We start from the raw sequence: 24755 nt of genomic DNA, 5'->3' as shown, positions 1-24755 counted from the left end.
CTGTCACCGAGGAGAAAGGCTGTCCCGGCCCTGTCAGACAAGTACCTTCTGCCAATCCCTGGTGGTTTCACTTTGCAGGCAGGAAGAGGCACGCAGCACGGGTGGATGGTCCCCAAGCTGTCTGTATTCATTACTTTACAGAAACTTGTTGTAGGGAGGCAGGTCCGGAGACCTTTCCTCTTCTCTGTTGTCATGATGTTAGGCATCATCTGCAAAGTGCGAGAGAGATAACTCTATAACCAACTCTGGGCCTGGGCCCCCGGAAGGCCCGGGGCTTCAACGAGCCTTTTATTTGTGGTTGGTATTGTTCATATAATCTGATAAAGTGAGATTTCACTGTGAACGAACGTACTCTAAAATTGCCTACTAAATAAATTAGCGGGTTATCTTATTGGGATAATAAACACACTCTTTTTTTCTGTTTCCTCACACGACGTCTAAGCTTTACATTTCAGCCCTCGGGGCTTTAGCATTATTATTTTTAATGACTGAACACAAGTCTTTCATTTAGCTTGTTTGTAGAGTTACTGTAAATGATCTTTCTGCTGTTGGTTCTTCATTTGAAATTCTGCATGTTAGGCCCGCTTGGAGAGCTCTGAGGGGCCCCTGAGAACCGGGAGCTGTATTAAGCGCAGCATCTCCTAGCACACGGCGAACAGGCTGTGGCAGGGAGGTCGGAGACCGTGTGTCAAGTCCCGAACCTCCGTTCCAGTTGGAGCAGAGCATGCACGAACGGTGCTCCACAGCTCTGCCTCGCCCTGAGCTGCTGGTTTCTCCCTGCATATTTCAGAGCATTTTCACGTCTACCCAAAGACACGCAAGACCATCAGCCCTGGGCTGTGTAACTAAGAGAATGAGACTGATGTTGAGGGGGTTCGGAGGCCACATGCAATGCTGAGATTGCGTCCAAAGTGGCCCTGGGCTTTCCCAAGGAAGTGTCCTTCTGAGCGCTGATAGCAGCACGATACCTGGATATTTGTGAGTTTTCTAGTGAATTCAGGCAAGAGGTTGCAAACTCAAATGTCTGCAGGGCCTGGCAGGTACCCCAGATGAACGAAGCCAGAGCCGGGGGGCTGGGGGGGCGGTTGAAGTGAGCAGGAGGGGCACACCCTGTTGGAAATAGACAGCAGCTCTTCAGCCTTGCAAGGAGGCTGAATCCATGTTACTAGGTCCTCTACATTTTCAAGAGAAGTAGAAAATGGAGATTGTGTGTATGTACTTATGAAGTCTTCTATTTAAATGTTAGCAGAAATTCTTTTTTTAATACGTATTTTTTAAAGATTTATTTATTTGAGAGAGAAAGGGAGAGAGAGAGAGCACGCATGCGCCTGTGAGCCAGGGGAAGGGTAGAAGGAGAGGGAGGGGGAGAGAGTCTCAAGTAGACTCCATGCTGAGCTTGGAGCCCACTGCAGGGCTCATTCTCCTCGCCCAGAGATCACGACCCCAGCTGAAACCAAGAGTCAGATGCTCAACCGACTGAGCCACCCAGGCGCCCCAGTGTTAGCAGAAATTCTAATGTTGTACCTTAACATTCAGGTGAATTAATCAATGCCTGTTTGGAGACTGGATGGTGTGGGTAGGATTCTGATACAGAATGGCAGTCCTGCCTGCTTTCAGTGAAAACTCTTTGCAGCTTTCTCACACTTCTCAAGAATAGAGACAATGACCCCAGCCGGGAGACCAGAATGCCATCTGGGGACTGCCTTCTGTGACCTTGTAACATGGTTCTACTCTGTGTGGGTTCTTGCTTGGAGGAAATATTTGTGTGTGTGTTTATTTATTTATCTTGCCTCTCACTTGGCGGTCTCTCGTCTTTTACAGAGAAAGCATAGGAGAGTTTTTAGAAGTGAATGAGGTGTATGTGGTGCTCATTGTCACCATAAAAAGGATGTCTGCCAAAATGTTGGCAATTTTGAATCTGATGAAGGGTTTGATTCCCGGGGGGTGGGGATGGGCAGGGACTCCACAGCATTTCTCCTGTTGCACCCCCCGGGTTCATGCCTTACCCCCAGCTCCACCACGAGAGACCCAGCTGTTCTTTCATGGCTCAAAGAGTCATGTGGTCAGAATAATCTTTGAGTCTCACCGGTTCGGACTGATGCCCACATGGAGGTGTGGTCTGGGACGTTGTTAAATACATGGGGGTTTGATCTTCTGGAGAAGAGGAAAATATAAAAACAATTTCTTTAATAAAAAGCAAAAAGTAAACGTAAACCCTGGCCGCCGCTGAAGTCAGCTCTTACGCATGCGTGGCTGAATTTCATTGTAAATATTTCATAAGGGCTGTTAGAATGCAGCCAGGTTGACATCACAGCCCCGACTGTACCAAAGGAGCCATTTCACTAAAATAAGCCAACATTTCTAAAGAAACATGAATTTCTAATGTAAAGTTAACATCAGGTCAGAAAACCCTCTGGAAGAAATGTCTGTATCAATGTTTATAATCTCTGCATTTATGGATTTGCAGTTTGTGCAAAAAACTCCCAAAGAGACTTTATTTTGGTTAAATAAGACCCGCTTGTGAAATAGTCTGTATATCCAAATCCACCCTAACCCAGTGTCTTGGCAGCCTTTTGTATAAATAATGTCTTTTCCAAAACATGTGTATTTGAAAAAGGAAGAGGGAAATTAAGTGGCACACCGTGTCTCTGGGTTGCCGTCAATTGACAGGATCCTAGAAACAGCAAGTGAAGACTGACAGTTCGTTCATTCGTAGAGCAAATTACAGAGCCGTACGTTAATTTATTGATTTAATTGAGGCATGGAAGGTTGCCGTGAAGAACAAAATGTTCACCCTCCTTTCATTTCCCTTCTTTTTTTTTGTAATAAAAGTTTAGTTAAGCGTGCCCCCCCCCTTTTTTTGTGATTGTTGGTATGTCACACAAAATATGTATGAGGTTTAGAGGCACTTGGCAGAAAAGAAATGAAAGGATATTCACATTTTGTAAAAACTTAATCCACGTTCACAGATGGTCCTGTTCAGGTGCTATTTTAATTATGAGGTAAAGAACAGCCCCACACAGTTGGAAGTCGTCTTAATAAATGGAGAGGGGCTTTTTGTCTTCAAGCGTCAAAAAGCCTTGTTACTGAGAAATTTAAATACTTTGTGTTATAGGGGAGAGTCTCAAAATGCCCAGGATACTTGGAGAAAGCAAAATGATGGGCTCTTCTAAAGATCAAATGAGTTCACTAGAAACGTTTTACAAGTGTGTGGCTTTGAGCTTCCTTAATATTGGTCGTTTTAGCGATGGCTTTTCCAGTGGTACATGTGTGCTGTGGATATGTTCATGTGATCAGAGGGAAAATAAACAGAATAAATTGCAATTAACATTTAAAAAAAAATTTAATCCCTAATGGAAGTATTTCTTTAGGGTTCTTAAGCTCAAAGGGCTGCTTTGCCCTTCAAGTGATAGAGTGGTCCAAAGAACTAACAATAATTCAAATGCTGCTCTAACTTACAGCTTGCATTAATAACACACAAATAGAACAGTCTTCTTATTAAATATTAGTAATATAATAATGTCTTACTGTCTTTCCCTTAGTGGGGAATTATGAGGACCTCATGTTAGGACCTCAGTGTCCTGACATAGTTAATTATCCATGGAAAATGGTTTTCAACCATCGCCATTGTGAGTGATGCAGCTTTGTTGTTGAGGGCTTATTAAGTGTTTGCAGACTCAGGTGCACTGTACCTGTGCACTTGCCTACAGAAGCAAACAGCTGTGTTTTCTTTACCATATTATACATCACATAGAGCGTCTCATTTATTATAGCTGAGCTAATGATGCAAGCACAAACCTCTATGTCCCATTCTCTATGGCAATAATATATTTGCCGTGGAGATGTTAGCTTGTTTTTCATAAGTAATTAATCTTTTCTTGTACCAAATGTATCACATGAAAACGGGTTAGCGCCGGGGTCAAAATACATTTAATCTGGTCTGCAGAGATTGGGCGAGACCTCTGGATAGAGTGGCATTTTTTTCTCTCACAAGGGCCTCACCCTGTCTGCAGTCCACCCACCAACACGACGCTCACATTACTAGGAACTTAGGTTGCTAAAAGGGAATCGTTTTCAGTCCTTGAGCACCGATCAGGGTTCAGACCCGAGAACGTGCTAAGTGAAATAAGCCTAGTGACAGTCATCCATGTTTAGTCCCTTGACAAGGCTGCGTATTGTCCGCGCAGATAGTTGTGGGTGGTGGGTTTCTGTCAAATCCGAAATGCCTCCCGGTTCCTGCATAGGTAGGCCCTTCTCAGGTGTGCCAGGGCCTAGCTCAGACACTCCTAAATTGTCAAATACACTAACCGGGGGCACACACGGTTTTTTTGTCATACCCTCCTGAATACTTTTTAATTTTAAGAGTATTTTGTTTTGGATTAGAAAAGCATAATTAGCATTTGGAGCCATGGTCCTCAAATGATATTGTTGAGGACAAGAGTGAAGTCAGTCTTGAAGTTTTGGGGTTAAAAAATTTTTTTAAGTTAATTTAAAGAAAAATGCTGGAAATACAATGTAGGGTGGTTCGTGGATATCGCTAGAAATCATGACGGGGGATCACATCATCAAAGTTTAGGAAACACTGGCCTTACACACCAAAGGGGTCAAGAAACATGTATCTCAATCATAATGATGCTGTTGATTATGAAGAAGATGAGGATGATCATCATCATCATTAATGATAGCAGCTAACTTCAATGACTCTTTATTCCATACCAGGTACTCTTCTAAGCGTTTTACCCATATATCCTTATTTCCTCTTCAGGCCAACCCAGTGAAGGAAGTGCTACTTTTATTTCCATTTTACAGTTAAGGTATCCAAGACCCAGAAAGGCTAGGGAATTTACCAAAAATACCATAGGTTGTAAGTGACCAAATCAGAACTTGAGCCCAGGCAGTGGGGATCTGGTGTCCTCTTTTTAATCATTGCATTTTCCTACATCTTCATGGCTTGAGAAATACTACCTTCTGTCTGTTCTCTAAAGAAGAAGAAGGGTGGAGAAACATGAAAACATACAATGCTGCATATAACGGTATATCTATTACTTATGTTATATAAATAATATGGTATTTGTATTTATATTACTTGTAGATATTATACATACTCACGTATAATATAATAAAATGCAGTGATCCTCCATGTGCGGTGAGGGCTCTAACCTGAGCTGCTGATGAGGCCCTGCTGTGACTATATTCTGAGTTCTTGGCTTCCTTAGACAGCATCCTGGATGTATACTAGAACACATGCCTTAGAACTTGAATTTCTTTATTTGAATTGATGAAAAAGGGCGGGAAGGCAGGGAGAGTATTACCTTACTTTTTCAATTACTGCCAGAGAACCTTCCGAACACGTACTATGTGGGGAGAATTAACATTTATTTCTTACTGTCCCAGGGCCTCTGGAGCAAAAAATCTTTTTTTTTTTTTTTTTAAAGATTTTATTAATTTATTTGAGAGAGAAAGAATGAGAGACAGAGAGCATGAGAGGGAGGAGGGTCAGAGGGAGAAGCAGACTCCCTGCCGAGCAGGGAGCCCGATGCGGGACTCGATCCCGGGACTCCAGGATCATGACCTGAGCCAAAGGCAGTCGCTTAACCAACTGAGCCACCCAGGCGCCCCTGGAGCAAAAAATCTTTGGCAACTTCTCTATTTCTGTACTTAGAAAACCATCCTAATTCTTTTGCCTGTTCACTTCAAATATATAGAAATATTATTTAATCTTGTCTGAAATGTAAAGTGAAAATCTTCAGCAAATAGCATGGTTATATGCCCAGAAAGAAAAGCTAGAGAGTTAACCTATGAAAATCAATCTCAACTCTGAACAAATGCGCTGAAATGAATAAAAGAACATAGCCCACAGGACCCAGATGTAGGTGGGAGTTAGGTCTCCCAGGTCCCAGAGCCAGACCAGAGGCACACATTTGAAGTTCTTCCGTGACCCTTGCTTTATCTTGATTGAAAGTCCCAGAAAAATGCTCAAGCAGGCAAGAATTTGCATCTTTCTTTCTCGTCTGATGTTTTTCTAAGGCAGATTGCTCTGTTTTCTTCATTAGTATTTATGACGAATTATATTGCACAAGGAGACTTGATTGACTTGGGTAAGGCGTTATAAAGTGTGGAGAAATGTGTAAACTGGGCCACTTAGGACACCCACCCAGTGCATGTTTCCCAGTTAGCCTCCCCATGGGCCAAAAGTCCACACAAACAATTACTTGTGAATTGTGAGGTGCTCAAGGAGGAAAATTGCAGAACAAAGTGGGTTGAAGGAATTTATACTTTTGTCATTTCCAGTTGAAGCCAGGGGCTAAAACTCGTGTCTTGCACCATTGTAATCTACAACCATTTAATTTGCTAACAAGACTTAACCGATCAGGATCTACAGCCTTCTCCGCCAGTATAATCAAAACAAGAAGCATTTGGCTCTGGAGAGTAAATGTTGTCGATCTTTTATTTTGCAGCCCCACCATTTTCTCTCTGGCAGGCTGAGATGAAACAGAAAGCTGATATTTGGAGCCACTGGAATTGCAGGCCTTGTAATTTTGAAATACCCATTTTATCCCGTGTAATTTCTTCCCTAAGATTCCTCAGTCTAAATCTGATACAGGTAGGAGCCAAGACAAACAGTAACCATTTATAGTCACCCAGACCAGTTTGAATTTCACCCTAATGTAAAGCAAAGAGAGTTTTTGGCTTCATTTCAGGTGTGTAACAGGGGTAGAAAATGCATTTAAAATTCAGCAGCAAATGTTACCATATGTTTCCATAACAACTGCAAACTTTTATGTTAGAAAAGCAATAATATAAACACATAGGAATCTTGGAACAGTAAACTATTAATTTACCAAATATAAAAAATCCAGCATGAAGGGGCTTTTACAGCCACAGAAGCCATGAGGGGGCCCAGCATCCTGTGAATTTCTCCATTATGTGGCAGAAAGTACTGCCGGTTGGTTTAAATGAGCAAATCTTTTAAAATTACAGGTACAGTGTCAGTTCTCCACAGTACATTTTTCTGAAACAATGTGTGGTGGTATCAGCTATGGCTGATTTCTTTTACCATCTTGAACTAGTAAAATACCCTCGAGTAGCTGCCCGCAACACACTTCTGTAAAGGAAGTGCATTTTTGTTTTCTTCGTCCATAGCTTTAAACTTAAGAGTGAAGTGAAGGCTGGGGTCCTGCGTAAAGTGTGGTGCCGAGGGGTTGGCTCTCATGCCTGCCAAGGAAGAGGTGTTCACGGACTGTTGATATACGTGGAGAAGGTTCACAGTTTTCTCTCCCACCCATTTTGAAATATAAAAGAGACCAGGGAGAAAAGAGGAGAAAGGAGCTGCTTGACCACATCTTAAGAAACAGGAGTTAGTAACTAGAGTCGTTGAAATCACCACCAGGAGAAATTCAGTGTTCTCTGACTTCTCTGTGGGGGAAAAGAAATCATCTTCTTTTATTTTTTATTTTTTTTAAAGATTTTATTTATTTGACAGAGACAAAGTGAGAGAGGGAACACAAGCAGGGGGAGTGGGAGAGGGAGAAGCAGGCTTCCCGCTGAGCAGGGAGCCCGATGCGGGGCTCGATCCCAGGACCCAGGGATCATGACCTGAGCCGAAGGCAGACGCTTAACGACTGAGCCACCCAGGCGCCCCGAAATCATCTTCTTTTAAAATATGTATCACAAACATGGCAACCTGTGCATGGGTCTTTGATTCGAAAAGAAGCATGGTTCCCCCCTGCCGCCCCGAAACCTACCTCCGAGTGTGGATAGGGTTTTGAAGCTTTTCCTGGAACAAAATGATGTTCCCTTGTCGTTTAAGGTGAGAGGATGCACCTTGACTGAAACATGGTTTCATGAGATAACTATCATTGAATATACCAATCAGTGGAAGAGAAGAGGAGGTCAAAGGGAGGTAGGCTGTGCCCTAAAAATGAAGCACAGAACTCCCGAGAGGGCTGCATTCAGGACGGGCCCTGGTATGGCTCTAGGTTAGAGAAAGGGCTGCAGTTCTCTAAATTTCAGAAAACGGAGAAAAGAGTCTCCACCCTTCCAGCCGGGGTAACATGTGCAACTTGGCCTCCCCGTAGCCTTCACAATGGAGCCGAGCCAGAAGCGACCCAGTGGGGACATTGGTTAAAGCAAGGTGCGCGCAGTGTTTTTGGCCCAAAGGCATGATGGAGGCTCACGTTCAAGGTGCTGAGGGAACCTGGTCCGTCAGGAGTGAGGGTGGGAAGCACAAGTAAGGGTAGAAGGGATGTTTTGTAAAGACCCGATTTATTCCCGAGTCCTTGGTGGGCCTCGTTTTGGGGCACAAGCCTGATTTCCCCTGGTTGTCACCTCTGGCAGGCTTAGTAAGAACGTTTCTTGCATTCCTATCAGCGCTTGGCCACGTTGAAGCATCTCTTGGAGCATTAGTGAGCTTGGAGTCTGGCCTTAGTCTTGAGGATCCTTAATTTGTGTCCGACTCTCCAGTGGCACGAAGATGGATGGGTGGTTAAGAAGAAAGCAACGCGCCGTTCATTTACTCAGAAGGTAGTGAGCACTTACTATGTACCTGGAACAGGAGATACAAGGAGAAACAAAGAACACGGCCTGCCTCCTGTGCTGGTGGAACTTAGGGTCTAGTGGAGGAGAGACTAAGGTGAGCAAGTAAAGAAGACAATGGCAGATGAGGAGGACTGTGGAGGAAAGGAAACAGGTGAGCAGTTGGAGAGGGGCTTGGAGCTTCCTAGGGATCTCTGAGGGAGCCCCACGGGGCGGAGCTGAGGAGAAGGAACCAGCCAGCCAGACCAGAACACCGTGCCTGAGGGAGAAGGTGAGAGGGGGTGGACATGCAGGAGGGGTGAGACCCTAGGGTGGGGGGACAGATTCCATTCCATAATGGTGTTTGTTGACTCAGAATAAAAAGGAATCCACATTCCGTTTACAGAGTATTTTGAAGGTTTCCACGTGTGCCCAGTGCCTCGGGAGGCCTTCCAGTCCTAATTATGTCAGAAAAAAGATGTTCTCGTGCGACAAAGTACATGGCGTTGGCCATAGCAAAGCATGAGCTCCTTACGAGTTGGGAAGGTTTTTATGGAAAGAGGGAATCAAAATGGAGCTCAACAGGCATTGAGATTGAGCACCTACCATGTGTTGATGCTTTATACGTATTTTTTCATGTTTATTCTTCATGGTAAGCCTCCAAAGGTAAGGTACTGTTCTCTCCATTTTATAGATGATGAAACTGAAGGCAGAGAAAACTAAATAAAGATAGTTATTGACAAAACTTTAACTCGAACCAATTTAGTATGTTGGAAGAGAAGCAAACCCTAGCAATCACGACCCACTAACTAAAAGGAATCTTGTCTTCTGTTGGATTAATAGCAGCTATGATATAGCTCCACCCCTCATGGATGTGCTAAAATGTCAAAACAAAAGGATCTGTGTTTGTTTTTAGGGATGTAGAGCAGCAAGAGGGCCCTAGGGAGCTTGTGGCCTGTTCCGAAGCTGGCTTGGGGAGAGAATTGGTTCAGCCAGCGGAAGCAGTGACATCTACTAAGTGGCAAGAAAAGCAGACCTAGTCCCTGGGGAAGGAGAGGAGACTTAACAGAGGAAGTAGGGGCCAGGGATGACCTTGCAGGGTTGAGGAGGGCACCAGGGGCAGAAGGACGCGAAGACGCCGGAGGAGAACACATCGTCACTAGGGTTACTTCCGGCAGGCGAGGAGGCACACCGGAGCCACGGAACACCCAGTATTGTCCTCTTTGGTCTCGGGATCTCTAACTGACCCTATTGAGAAGTTGCTCCTGTACCATTCAGATGTTTGCCTCCGGGGTCCTCTCCTTAGGGTATCTTTTGAGGCATGGCCCTGGGGGGAGACAGGTCAACTTTCCGGCGACCTTTTTTCAACTGAGGCCATCTTCCACTAAAAGTTTTCTTCTCCTCTGGCTTCAGCCAGCCTGGCATTTCTGACAGACGTGTAAACAGATGCACGCATTGTTGCTAATGACAGGTGATTATAAGAGGCATGGGGGCCAAGGTAATTAAACCAGGACTTGACAGGAACATTTGGCAATGCGATATTTCAGCATTAGAAGTTTCTTTGCAGCACGCTTTCCCCCCTTGGTTTGGTGGAGAGAATTCATTTTTGTTCTTGAGAGTGTGGTGCTTTGAGATCTGAAACTGTCCTGTCTCAACTCCTGGCTCGTTGGAGAGCTCCGGAAAGCGGTTACCAGTGGAGTGTGTGGGGGTCTAGCTGGTGTCTCAGACTCTTTCCACGGTCTGCTCCGGAGCAGGAGAGGGAATAGGGTCTGTGCCCGAGTGCGGGGATTGTAGCTGACCTCTTAGGATGTCCCATTTCATAGTGATAATGCCCTGGAGACAAACGTGAATTATTTTTATGCCACTGTGATTTCCGCTTCTCTCCCCACCACCTGGGTTTGCCTGCTGTCGTTCCCATGGATCGATCCGAAAATGGCTTTCTCCATTCTCTTGGCCCCCAGATTCCTACAGTTCAAAGTAGGGAAAAAAAATCTCAAATCACCAGTGACCTCTTGTTCCAAGGAACCATAGTAGAAACAATCATCAGGGTCATGGAATTTGTTCGTTTGTTCATTAGATTTAAATGTAATTAAAAACACACACTACGTTCTCCTTGCTGTCAGGATCGTTAGGAATGCCGGTTTCGACACTTAGAGACTACTTCCCGCTCACTGCCGATGGTGGCCAGCTTATGATTCTGTGTTTGAGGGAATTCTGTCTTCTGTTGGATAAATAGCAGACCTTCATGCAGACTTAACATTGATAGTTTTGACTGTTGGGCGAGCCGTACGACTAGCTAGATGACTATAGTAACTGTGGTGGCCCGCTTTCTCCTAATAGTGACAGCTAACATGGACTGTTTATCATCGTCCTGGCACTTGTCTGAAATGGGAGCTTCTCCCGAGCAGGTTAGTTCATTCCTTTGCTGCAAAACCAGCTTTTGAATGCTCTTGGTCTAGTGTATACCTGGCTGTGGGGAGAGATCAGTGAAGCAGACCAGTCAAAGAAGGCCAGCTACGGAGCAGGACGGCTGTTTCTGTCCCTCAGCCCATTTTGATTTTCTCCAGGGAGGGGCATAGAAGGAGATGAATTTGTGAATGCAGTTTGGTTGATGCCGAGCGATTGTGAGTCTTTGTGGGGTTGCCCCCTCCAGCGTGGCAAGCTCCCTGCCAAGCTCTTACATTCTCATGCTGCTTCAGGCCACGGTCTGTGTGGAAGCCGAGGCTTTTTTAAAGCTTTTTCAGATAGGTTAAAAGGTGTCCCACCCCCGGTGTATTAAAAGAGAGAGAGAGATTAAACTCACTAAGCCTGCCATGTTCCCTCTAAAATACCAAGTCAAGATGATTTTTAAATCCAAAGTTACCAGGCTTCGGGGGTTTGACCTTTAGTGCAAGCAGCCTTGGAACTGGGGAGGAGGGATCCGAGCAAAAGACTGTTGGCCCACAGGCCGGTGGCCTCAGGAAACCTGCTGAAGCGTAAGTGAATTGTTGCCTTTCTCTGCCTTCCGGCCAACAAAGCACTAACCCCACATAAATACCCAAACTGATTCATAGGCCTCTGGAGTCACCTCGGAGGTCCAGGTGGCAGACCTTTCTTCAGAGTGCCTGCTTACTGAGCAGCCTCCAGCAAGCTCTCTGGGGTGACAGAGGTCCAGAAGGCAGGGTCTCTGCCCTCAGGAGGCTTAAAATCAGATGACTACTGCTGCAAATAATAACTCTTAATGGAACTTTTAATAAGCACTCAGGTGCTTTTCATATATTATTTACTCAGTTAATCCTGAAGAATGACAGCACTAGCTAGTCCTTAGTGAGTGCTTCTCCGTGCCAGGTACTTTTTTCAGTGCTTAATGTGAATTAACTCAGCTATCACAGTGGTATTTTTTTTTTTTTATTACCCCTAATTTAACAGGAGAAAACCAAGGCAAAAAAGATGTTAAGGAACTTTCCCAAGGACACAGGGGCCCAGAGGCAGAGGAGCTGGGATTCCAGAGCAGGAAGTCAGGTCCCCAAGGCCGAGCCCTCTGTCCCCCCCGTCCTCAAGACCCATATTAGGATCACCTTGTGGGCATGTGAAACACAGGTTGCAGGTCTTCCTCGGGCAGGGCCGGACAGTTCTGACAGATTCTCAGGGGGTACTGATGCCCACAGCGCTATGTCCAGCAGAAGCAAGCAGTGGAAACCCGTCACCCTAAAGCAAAGAAAAATGAGATGTCGTATTAATATAAACAGAGCGCTAGGAGAATACCAATGGCCGTAATATTTATTATTTTATTATTGTCATTATAGCAGACATCTATTGAGTGCTTACTCTGTCCTGGGCACTGTTTTCTAACCAGGTAACCATCGTAAGTGGTACTACAGGTTATCTCATTTAATCTTTACAACCTGTGAGGTAGATACTACTGTTCGCTCCATTTTATGGCTGAGGAAACGGAGGCACAGTTGACAAACTTGCCGAGGTGCCAGGATGAGGCTTCAGTCTACCGCAGCGTCATTCCAGAGCCCATGCTCTTGACCACAAGGAGAGTGGCAGACCGGTCGCTAAGGGGATTCGGAGCCACATCCACAGAGCCAGCAGTGTATGGGCTGGCCCTGGAGGAGGGGGCAGAGGAAAAGCTTCCCCGAAGGGAAGGGAACGTGCAAGGGCCCAGGGGCATGAAAGGGCAAAGTGCGATTGGGCGAATAGCATGGAGACTTCTGTGTAAGCTGCACGGGAAGAAATGAGGGATGGTGTAGCTGGAAAAGTAGGCCGAAGGCCTTAAAGATGAGGCGTCCATGGTGCTCAAGCATGGCTTTGTGCTTTTGAGCACCTGTCGGGGGCATACTCTTGCTCAGAACTCACCGGGACACTTCTGGACAGAACGATGGGGTCATTCTTTGTTAAAGGTGCTTCCGGGCCTTCTCTTCTCTGCGTTTCATAGTTTGAGAGTGTCAGAATCCGTTCAGAGGAGAGTTTGATTTCTGAGCCTAGCAACCCTGTGACAGTGACTCATGCCCTGCCAAGGGAGAAGAGAGTTTTGTACACAAGCCATGTCAAAAACAAATGGGGGATGTGTGTCCTCGTGGGTGAGTGTGTCCGTATGCGAACCCATGTACCACCCTTAGAAAATGCCTGCCGTGGCACTGGTACGATGGGATCGTCGGAGCTGCCAACTTGTTTTATTTCTGTTGTTGCCTGGCAGCCCCTGAAGGAGGGGAAGTATGAATTTTTATCTCCCATTTACCAGACTTTCATTATATTGTGCTTACAGACACAGTGTCAGCACATAAAATGTTAAACATCACTGGTCTGAAAGAGGCTCCCATTGTCTTACCTCTGGTGCTGGGGGAGCCTTGCTAGCCTTGCCGTAGTGGTTCTGTCAGTGTAATATGACATGAAGCATTTCTCGGTAATGACAGACATTGAATATGAGTGACAGGAACTCTGACCGCGAGGAATGGGTTCAATTACCAGAGATGGGGGGTTACCTGAGATAAAACCAAAGGGCCCAATTGTGCTCGGTTTCGACCCCTTGACTCCCAGATCCAGAGCAGCGCAGACAAATGGCTGATTAACCAGCCCCTAACCCTCCCTCTGCAGTGATAAACTTGTTTGAATTTCCCTGTCCGAAAAGGAAAAAAAAAATCTATGGGGGGCATGTTTCTAAAGGAAATATAATCAGAAACCAGTAGGCCTGGTGCTAGTCATTTTTGTCTCTTGCAAGCACAAAACCCAAAACTGTCATACTATCGTGGAGTGGATCTACGACACGGTGTCCAGAAATCAATACAAGATCAATGATTGCTCTCTTAACCGCCCCCCCCCCACCTTTCCTTTTGTAGCAGGAGCCACACTGCTCCCGATCACCTGTAGCCAACCTGACGCCAGTGTCAGCGAGAGATCCTGCCATCCAAAGCTCTCCTTTTTTTTTCTTTCCTCCTGCAGGCTGCTCTGCTCAGCATCGAGTGCAGCTCTCTGCTTGTTTATAGTCCACTGCTTATAGCCCCCAGATAGAGTTCTAGCAAGCAGCCCAATTAAACTGTCGCAGGCCGCCCTCACTTGACTAGCTCTGCAGAGTCATTTAGCCAACGGACATTCCTGACTATTAAAGCTAGTACCAGCATGTCTCCAGAGCTGGAGATAAAATGAATGAAATTTGTTATTCTGGGCTGACACTTGATCCCAGCTGTTGAACTAATGCTATTGCACCTGAAAGTTTTTCTTTATGGTAATTGCTGTCTGTGTTATTATTTCATAGACTAAATTGGAGAAAATTGCAACAGGTATTAAATTCTTTGAGCTAATTCGTGGGAGTTCTATTGTGCCTTCTTCCAAGGCAGATTCCAACTTCTCTTCAAGGCCGGGAAGACGGATTTTGCCAGCCAGATGCACGGGCTTGTGTTTCATTATTATCAGAGACATTCCAGTTTTAGGTCTGGTCAGGCATTTATCAGCTTTACCTGAAATCTGCTTTGAAATCTACTTTTGGTACTAATTCAGGCAGCATATGTTGGGACTGGCCCTGGGGAATTCCATGACGATGACCAACGCGACAGTGATCAGTCTGGTTGATCCATGACACATCCTTGGTAGAATCATTAAGTCTCTTGCACTGTGTAGGCTTAGGGAAACGGGCCATGTGAAACAAGACTTCGCACAGGGCCCCTTGGGAATCCACCACTCCACGTGGTAGTTCTCGAATGCCTCAAGTAGTCCTGCTTCAGTGAGAGCCCACTGAAGAAGGGTAGCACAGGTTTGGAGCCTCTTGGCCCTATTACTGGTTCTCACTGCCTGTTACTGTTCACTTTCTCCTCTTTGGCCAGGTCTCATCCCAGAGTTTGGGGAAATCATCTGTAGACTTTCCATAATAGCACATGAGCCATATTCAGAGCTGGGCGCAGTCTCAGGGGCCTCTTTCTTGCAGGACATAGAGCATAGGAAACCGTGTCTTCTACAGCATTCACTTGTCCATTTAGCTCATGGTCAGCGCTAAGGGTGAGGGCTCGCGACGGGACCCAGAACGAGAATTCAGACCTGGCTGGTAGTGGAAGCACTATGCCTGCCTTCAAGTTCATGCTTGTGGGGGGCGTGGGGGGAGTCGCCCCATGATGTTGTCACTTTCATTTCTGTCTGAAGACCACAGCTGGCAGACCTAGCAGAGCTCTTTCAATTTCAGGGGCATACTCACACCTTTAGAATCCAAAGGCTTTGTCCCTGTCCCCATTAGGAAGCAGTAGACAGGCTCTACTCCATGTTTTGATTAGAGGCAAATGTGAGAAGCTGAACCTACAAGTAAAGGAAGATAGATGTATGGCTGTCTGCTCCACTTGCTTTGTCATTCGACCGACCCCCATAGCTAGAGAGTCTGTAGACCGGTTCACGGTCCCCTGATGTGAGGATACCTGGAAGCCTATAAAGAATCATCTGAAAGTCCTACTCGGGTGCTTTCTTTGCCAACATGGACATCTGTCCTTTGAATGCCAAAAGCTAGTATCGGACTATCTATGGTAAACAATTTACATTGCAAGTTGAAGCCCATAGAGTTTGTGAGATCTCAAACCTACTGCATGTATTGTGGTCCACATTATTTTCAATATTCATAAGCTTTGTTTAAGCTACTTTGAGAATTGAATTTGAAAACTGAAATTGAATTACTTTAATTTACAGCAAAGTTCAAAATGAGAAATATGTCTTTTCTGTGCCCACTGAGAAAATGAAAGAAGTATTAGTTTTTAATATATATATATGAAATGCGTAGAATATGTGTAGAGTGCCAAGTATAGAATATGTTTTTAAATCCTGGGAGATTTATTTTCTTATCCTCAAATCCAGTAGGAAAAACTGGCATTTTCTTTAAAACTAAACCAAGACTAATCTGTGTTGCATTTTTTAAAACGATTTTATTTATTTATTGGAGCAGGAGAGAGAGATAGCATGAGCGGGGGGAGGGGCAGAGGGAGAGGAACAAGCAGACTCCCCACTGAGTCTAGCAGGGAGCCTGACTCGGAACTCAATCCCAGGACCCTAAGATCATGACTTGAGCTGAAGTCAGACGCTTAACCGACTGAGCCACCCAGGCGCCCCTGTGTTGCGTTTTTTAAAATAATGAAATGCGTGAGTTTTAGGTATTTTTAAGCAATATATTCACAAGCCTACACTGACGTGCTCTGAGACCCTTCAAACGCACATTCATCCTTGTCATGGGTATTTGAAGATCCTAATGATACCACAGTGACACAGGGAAGGCTTGTTACGTAATCACTGCATGTGTGCATTTCAGATCCAGAACTAATTCTCCATGTTTCTGCCTCTGTCTCTCTAGCATGAGCAGTAAGTGCTTCTCTCCAAATCTTACCTGGACTTTATGTTTTATATGTTTTGAGTTACTGTTGGGTCTTAGATTGTTTGACTCGTTTTGTGTGGATTGCATGGAGAACGTGGTGGTGACCTCTGCAAATGAGCCTGTATGAGAGCTTGTTTGGCAGCCAGTTATGATAAGAGTATATAGAAAAGAAGAGTCCGAATTTGGAAGTTCCCTGGGTTGGGGGCAGCAGAGAGGATGACTGAGATTTGGGCTCTCAAAAGGCAAAATCAGAGGAAAACAAAGACCTTTCTCGGTGGTACTCAGAATTCATACACTGATAGCCAGGTCAGTATAGTAAAAAGATTCTTAAGATGACAGGTATTTGGATGAGGTGAGGGTAATGCATAAAAAGGAAGGACTCTTGAAAGTTTAGCCTGCCTTTTATATGCTCCCGTTTAGAGAGTCAGACCTTGTATTAAGTGCCTTGTGTCCACTGTAACCTTCCATCTCCTTCTCCGAAATTCACGGAAGTAGAGTATATCCTCACCTTCCCAAGGAAGAAACTGGGCCTCCCAAGGCTAAAGTGATAGTTGCCACTGAGTATTTTGTAAGTTGTTTTAGAAGGTGGGACTTGAACCTGGGACTGTTGCTTCTAAAGCCACGGTACCAGTTTTGGATTTGTGTCTCTGTGAGATCAGTGGTTCTTATCTTGGAAAGTAGAACTTTCAGCAAGGAACTTCAAGCAGATTGCTAAAATTCCTCAGTTGTTCCTGATAATCCTACCAACTCATTGCTAGGCTTTTGATCACTGCTATGAAAACTAAACCCTGCCAGGATATAAAACTAAGTATATTTCTTAAAATTTAAACTTTAAACCAGATTTCATAAGGGTGAATTACTTAGAATTGGTTGAGTTCCCTGGCACATGGGTCATTGTAGGTCTTCGTCAAGACCAGGGGCCTGGCAAGCTTTTTCTGGAAAGAGCCAGACAGTAAATATTTTAGGCCCTGTGGGGCGCACAGTCTCTGTCACAACTGCTCTGCTCTTATAGCGAGAAAGCCACCCTAGACGATATGTAAATGAATAAGTGTGGCCATGTTCCAATAAAACTTTATTTACTAAAGCACGTGGCAGGATTTGTGGCAGGATTTGGCTCATGCGCCATACTTTGCCAACCCCCGGTCCACACCCTAAGGAAGAGTTATGTTTAAGGGAACCAGAACACAACAAATGTTTTCTTTTCATTTATTAGTTGTTTATGTAGATTGCTGGTGAGAAAGATGTCTTCTCAGCATAATTTGAAACCCTTTTCATTGGCTTGGATTTTAAAGTTGTTTTTTTTTTTTTAATCTCTTGTTTAAGCACATGTTAAATGTGTCCATGTTCTTTCCATTATATATCTTGGTTGCCTTCCCAGACTTCAAATTGCAGTGAATTTATCCCCAAATGATGTTTGGTATCAATTCTCAAGATGCAATTTGAATGTAGTCTGCTTCCATAATGGAAAAAGGATTCCAAATCTTCATTATTTAAGTTCCACAGAAAATAATGAACTGTTGAAATAGCTATTATTCAGCACTGCTCAGGTATACTGCATCCTTTGTTATCTTGTCTTACAGCTTCATATCAGTTCAAAGAATAAAGGAGTGTGAAGATTTAATTTTAGGGCTGCATATGAGGCATTAGATTATGCTTTCTAGCTAAGTCAGTGCTGAACTCAGATTATATTATAATGAAGCTTTTTTTTTTTCCACTAAGCATTTTCTAACAGGTAAAACTACAAACAAACAAAAAACCAAAGAACAGTTTATGAGTCTCAGAATTACTGATTGCAGCAACTGTAGCAGTTTCCTTGTTGTTGGGCCATTTCTGGATAATGACCCCCCTTTGATCAGTCATCCCATCGTGAGCCACCATATCACAGGGATTAGGGCCTCAGTTTACAGAGGGAATCAGGAGTGGTACTAGTGATAACAGTAGTAGTATTTAACTGTGACGTGCTTTTTCTCCTTAAAACTCACCGTCCTGGGGCGCCTGGGTGGCTCAGTTGGTTAAGCGACTGCCTTCAGCTCAGGTCATGATTCTGGAGTCCCGGGATCGAGTCCCGCATCGGGCTCCCTGCTCGGCAGGGAGTCTGCTTCTCCCTCTGATCCTCCCCCTCTCATGCTCTCTGTCTCCCATTCTCTCTCTCAGATAAATAAATAAAAAAAAAAATCTTAAAAAAAAAAAAACAAAAACCTCACCGTCCTCACCCTCGGGCAGCCATGTTGGAGAGGAGGAAAGTTGCCATCAGAAATGGCATTCTTAACACCTCAGCTTCGTTGCTACCTGCTCGAAGGTGTGCCTACTGACCCCTCGTCTTACTGTAAAGTAAGATATACTTGCGTTCTCCGATCCGGCACTCTCCATGTGAAATCTTGAGTTACCTTCCTTCTACCTTGCCTCTGTTTTCTAGAGTAACAGCATAGGGCAGTGAAAAAAGTAGGACTCTTGCAGCCCAAAGCCCTGCTCTCTTCAGCGAGCCACCGAGCTTCTCTGACCTTTCGGTTTCCTCTTGTGTAAAATCAGAATGATACCAACCTTACACTATAGAGTAATTTTAAAACTAAAGGAGGATATATGTGTAAGTGCTTTGTAAATTATGCTGATTGTGTCTGAGTTATTTTTACTGTTTAACTAGCTATCTGACCCTGGCCCGGCCTTGTTCAGGAGGCTCCTCTGCCGTCATTAAAATAACCAAATCCAAAGCCCTATTCATCTTGGAGCATAACACGTGGAGTTGCCCATGTGAGAAGCAGCTTAATTGCAAATCAGCTGGGGTTGCTATATGACAGAATGCCAGTGGGCACTGTTCCCATTGTGGTGAATAAATGTTACCCCTGGAAACCCAATGTCAGTACTGAAATCAACATGTAAAATTCCCAGCACTGGCCTTTGCAACTTCTGATTTGGGGCTCATATTTGAAACTACTGTTTGTTTTCTCAGTGTACGTTTTCATACATAGGGCAGGTCTTTCTCTATTAGCATTCCTTCAGGATCTTTTGTTGATCTTGGTTTCTGTTGCTCTGGAGAACAGTTGCCTTCCAGAAGTTCCCTAAAGTAAATGTAGATACACCATGAGCCTATATTTAGAATGGGTGTAAGCCAAGAGTAGCCTATAAGTTTGGTGACCGTCTTTGCTTGCTGATGTTTACATGTGATGTGATCACGAACAGAAAGAAACTTAATTTTATGTATGCAGATATGAGGGACAGGTGGGTATGAATGTAAGGCTGTGGTACCTTCTGCCCATGTCAAATGAGCTAAATCCTTTCCCAAAAGCCGGCCAGGAAAACATATGATACCATTTGCAGTGGTAGAATGTTGCACGCTGTTCTTCTGTAATTATAATGGCCTGATCCATGTGGGGTGGGTGAGTCTGGCTTAACAGTCATTAATCTACTGAATCTTAGTATCAGCGGTCCATCTTGAGGAGCAGCAGTACTTGGCTGGATGAGTAGGGCTTTGATTTCATTGTAATAAGGATAGCTTTGTTAAAATTCTGCTGCTCGGTGGTGCCTGAGGATTCTGGGAAGAGAAGGTTTTCCTTCCCCCCCACCGCCCCTCCCTTGTTTTTCTTTTTTGCGTCGTGGGGATGAATTGTTTCTCTTTCTTCCATCCCCTAGGTTACTATTTATGCTCTCCCTTGATCTCCTGCTTGTCCCTTTATTTCTCCACGTTGTGAAAGTTTCTTTCTGTGTGACCAGGAGTCTGTTTAGCAGACCATATTGTGAGTGAAGGGCCAGCGTTTGTTGCCTGATTTTGGCAATGCTGGGCAGTCAGCTGGGATGTAATTAAGACTCTGAGAACAGGCTGTCTTCTCCACGGGAAGGGCATGTTAGATGGTGCTGGGATTTGGGGCTGTCAGTTTGGCCAAGGCTGGAGACAGAGAGCTAGGGACAGAGATATTTCCTTTCATTTATAATCCCTTTATGTACAGTGTATGCACTTGGCAAAGTTTACATATAACCTAGTGGCTAGAGCTTACAAGCCAACACAGTGAAATTAGCATATGTTACATGTATATTTCAGTGATATTTTAAAGCAAGCGCATATTTCCAAAGTGAATTATGCATGGACGACAGCAATAGGGTTGTGTTGCGCTGGGTGTCAAATCCCACAACTTTTTGTCGAGACCGTGGATTTTACACTAAAAAGGCAGAAAGACTAAACGAAGTAAAACAGTTTTAATTTTTAACAGTTTGGTTCGGCCCAAGGAGCCAGGCTGTGACAGATATAACTGACATTTGAATAATTGGATTAATTTAAAGAAGGGCAAATCCAGTTTTGACGGTTGTGCTTGTGTGTGTACGTCGTCTTCTTTTTTTTTTTTTTTCTTTTTTCTTTGCAAGGATGGAGTTGTGTGGCTTAGGTACACACTCTCTCTGATGCCGAGCAAAGCTGGCGGAAACTCCACAAGACTTATAAAATTGTCATCTGGTTATTTTCTTTTACGATGCATGCCTGTGTATGTGCGTCTCTTCACATGGTAGTAAGCCTTCTTCCTATTTTGTGTAAGAGAAATGCACAGTGTGTACTTTATTCGGCCGTGTCGGTGACCTGTATATCGCATACACCAGCACATTATATGTGCTCTTGTTAACTTAATAAATACAGTTGGAGGAAAATGTTCCCCACTTCATAGGCCATCTAGAAAATGTGCAGACAAGCAAACTCACTATGACACTGGCAAGCCCTTTTCGTCCCTCTATCACCGTGTTATGAAACATCACAGTGCAGCAGTGGAAACCGCCTAATTTGGTATCTGGGGTATCAGTAGCCAAATTCCACATGGCTGAGTCCTCAGCCCTAAATTCCTTCAGGTTTATGTGGCTGTTTGAGCTTCGTGTGTGAAGATCACCTCTGCAATTTGAGATCGAGAAACCAAGTATGACACCACGATACCCTCCCTCCCCCTCCTTTAGAAATTCTCTTAATTAAATAGGCCACCTAAAATCAGCACACCAAGACTAGAACTTGTGGCAGTCAGTCTTGAATTGTGGCTCTGGGCTGGCTCTAAAAGCCTTTTCCCCAGCAAGACATTAATAGACATTAACACTTGGGCAAGAAGTGTTGATGTGTGGTTTATAATGTTAGCACCCAGTTAGGCTGGTATAACACATGCTGTAGGAATCTTGTACCAACACACGTGTGTGTTGAGTCAGATTAATGAGAACCATAAAAGGAGAGACATTCCACTCAAGCTGTGGACTTCATCCCATCCTCCCTTTACCAAGCAAACCTGGTGCCCAGCTGGTTGGACTTTTTTTTTTTTTTTTCGGTATTAGCATAAAGAGGATGTTGGAAAGTTTTGCTTTGCCCTGTTGTTATGTGATCGAGTAGCCCCATGTGTTAGTCAAGACTTCACATTAAAACTCCTTTTCATCCAGTGCCATTCAGCCTGAGAGGAAAGGAAACTTTCGAGATGCAACTTAACTGCCAGGCACACATTAATATTTCCCTCCCTCGGCTTTACCCGGCTCTTGTTCAAGTGGTTCTGGATGGTTCTGAGACACTTTCTGGTTTACTTTGTAAATGGGGCAGTGAAGCATTCTTGTCTCTTGACTGGCTCTCCTTAGAGGATTCTCAAAGCCTTTTAAAATTGTGTGTTTTTCTGGGGCAGCCTTGAGAGTCCCAGGAGTGGAGTTGCCATCTGTCCTTTATATTAAAAGAATCTTCTGTATTGTATACCTGATGTGCTTGTTCCAGAGATAGATGTTGTTAATTAAAGGACAGCATTTGTCCTTTATGTGAAATAAATCTTCTCTCTTGCCTGAAGAACAGTTTTGCAAGCTTTAGGAAACAGTTAAGGACACTTTTGCCTGGAGTTCTGGTGTTCGCTGAAGGTCCACGGCCCAGCATCGTTCATTCAGCCTTCACTAGAGATCAGATGTGTAGAATAGGGAAGTACTTTGGTTTTTTGCTGGTTTTCTAGTTAATTCAACTACTGAGATTGTTGCCTTTTGTAGAGGTGTATGCAAATGAACGTAATGTACAGTGTTAATGGTGACTTGTGACTTTTTGGTGGAGATTTACAAATGGCAAGTTCCCAGGCTCATCCACTGTGTCTTTCTGGGGCAGATACGACGGCCCTCCTGTCCTTCAGTGCCACCTCTCCACTTTGCTACTACGGAGTCTCTGTTCCTATACCCTCAGCCCCAGGGAAAAGAATAATGCAAACATCTGCCCACAGCAAACCGAGCCAGAGTTCTGTCAGATCATAGAAGACGTACAGGGGAGAGAAAGCACCTCCCTTAACCTCCTGGCTCTCTGTCTCAAGAAGCCCAGAAAATGGCTTAGATTTGTAATATGGAAAAGTGGCAAGGGTAATGTGGCTCTGAATTACTGTCTAACAGCCTGGTCCTGTCAGGCATGGAGAAGGAGGGCGGCCAGGGCCTTGTCAGGGCCTCGCTTCAAGGAAAGATCACACCAGCAGAGACTGTTGACTGAAGGCCACTTCCAGGGCAGAGGAGACGAGAGGGACCCAACTGTCCTTTTGTTGGTGGGAAAGGCCTGGAATCGGCTGTGCCGGAGTGAGGAGACTAGTGGATTGGCCCATGATATTCTGATGACGGAATAGTCCAAACCGAAGGTCAAGTTCAATATGCAGTGATCCACCTTTCAAAGAGGAATCACATTAGATGTAATTCTCCATCATCCATTCTTTTTCCCCCTCGTGATCACACAGATGAGAGTGAAGTGGGTGCAGGTGGAAAGCCAGTGGGTGTGGTGGCGGCCGCGACACACAGGCCAGTGTCTACACTGTCTCCAAGGGCTGTGGCTTTTCACCTGCAGGCAGTCGCTGCTTCCTGGGGCTGGGAGAAATCCTGCGATTCTTCAGTAGAAGCTGTGGATGTGAAGCTTCGGGCGTTTTCAATGCTGGCAGGCGTTTCGCTGTTTTCAAGTAGCGCAAGCCGGAGAAAGCTCACGTGTGGGAAGGATGTGCCTTGTGGGCTCCTGGTTTGCACACACACACACGGTGCAGGGCCAGTATCAAAGCGGGGGTGTTCCGATAACAAGCTGACGATGGGGAAGCCTTTTTTTAAACATAGAAGGAGACAGCCTCAAACGACGATTAATATTTTGGGGCATTTGCCTTTGAGTCTTTGTGTACTGCCTACGCATTTTATATGCGTGCTTTAAAATAGTTGTAACCCTAGGACCCTGTGTTTTTCACCTCCCATTATAGGCAGTTTCCTTACAGAATTTATAACGGCCACAGCGTAGTCTACCAAGGAAATGTATGCCAATTATGCAGAATATTCCCCTGTTGTTGAACATTTAAGTTGCTTTTGACTTGACAGCATGGTATGTAGTGTTGCAATTACCTATTTGCTCGTGCCACTTTTCCTTGTTTTGGATTATGTCCTTGGACTCCAAAGGATGGCTAAGTCAAAAGACAAGTGTGTTTTTATGGCTTTCGGTATATATTGCCAGATAGCTTTCCAAGGGTGTTGTACCAGTTTACACTACTATCAGCAAAATAGGAGTATACAGGCTTTCGACATAACCTTGCCAGCATTATTATCTTGTACAGAACCCCCCCCCTGCCCCGCACTGGTAGGTGAAAATGGGACTTCCACTTTCTTTGAATTTACATATATTTGAGATTTTCCCATAAATCTGTTGACTAATTGTACGTATTCGTAGAACATCTGTATTCACTGAAGCCAAATTTTGTCGAGGTTTTGTTTGCTTTTTATGTGTGTATTTTTTTTTTCAAGTTCCCTCTGTTAACAATTGATAAGTAATTCAGGAAGAGCCTCCTTGGCAAGGCCCTCCTCCAGGGGACCCCCTGTCTCAGCACTGCTGCTGCTGCTGCTTTTAACTGTGCATTAACTTGGAGTTGGGCCAGGGCCCAAGCAGGATCCCCTTCCTGAAGAGGGGCTCTTGTGTGTCTGGTGAACCACAAGCTCAGGGCTGTATCTGCCAATATGTTTTTGGCAGAGCCATCTAATAAAATCCCATCCGCACTGTTCTGTGAAATGCAGTCACAAATTTGGATGATGATTACCTGATGCCATTTCTTTATAACAGCTAATCTCCATGTCTTAAGTGGTTTTCGTCCACTGCCTCCAACCCCCTCCCCCGCCCCATCCCTCCTTCCCCACTCTGCCTGGTGCATGTTCTCGTTACAGTGTAGATGATCTATATAATCTGAGTTTCTTATAGCACGGTCTAACAGAAAGGGCGTGAGCCAGTAATACGGACACAGGGGTTCTATTATTGGCTCTGCCCTTTGTTTAACGATAGCACGACAACAAGAACTTAACGAGTGCCGAAATACTTCTTAGCATTCTTTTTTTTTTTTAAGATTTTATTTATTTATTTGAGACAGAATGAGAGACAGCATGAGAGGGAGGAGGGTCAGAGGGAGAAGCAGACTCCCTGCCGAGCAGGGAGCCCGATGCGGGACTC

The 24755-nt window shown here is 44.6% G+C and overlaps 1 protein-coding gene across 2 annotated transcripts in view; it reads left to right on the top strand.

Moving 5' to 3' along the window:
- FTO (FTO alpha-ketoglutarate dependent dioxygenase) overlaps positions 1-24755 on the top strand; it is a 373561-nt gene that overhangs the window by 226087 nt on the left and 122719 nt on the right. The window lies entirely within an intron of this gene.

The sequence above is a fragment of the Leptonychotes weddellii genome, chromosome 16 (assembly GCF_054177405.1).
Source record: "Leptonychotes weddellii isolate Sample4059 chromosome 16, ASM5417740v2, whole genome shotgun sequence".
NCBI classification, from domain to species: Eukaryota; Metazoa; Chordata; class Mammalia; order Carnivora; family Phocidae; genus Leptonychotes; species Leptonychotes weddellii.
This window is presented reverse-complemented; position numbering and strand designations above follow the sequence as displayed.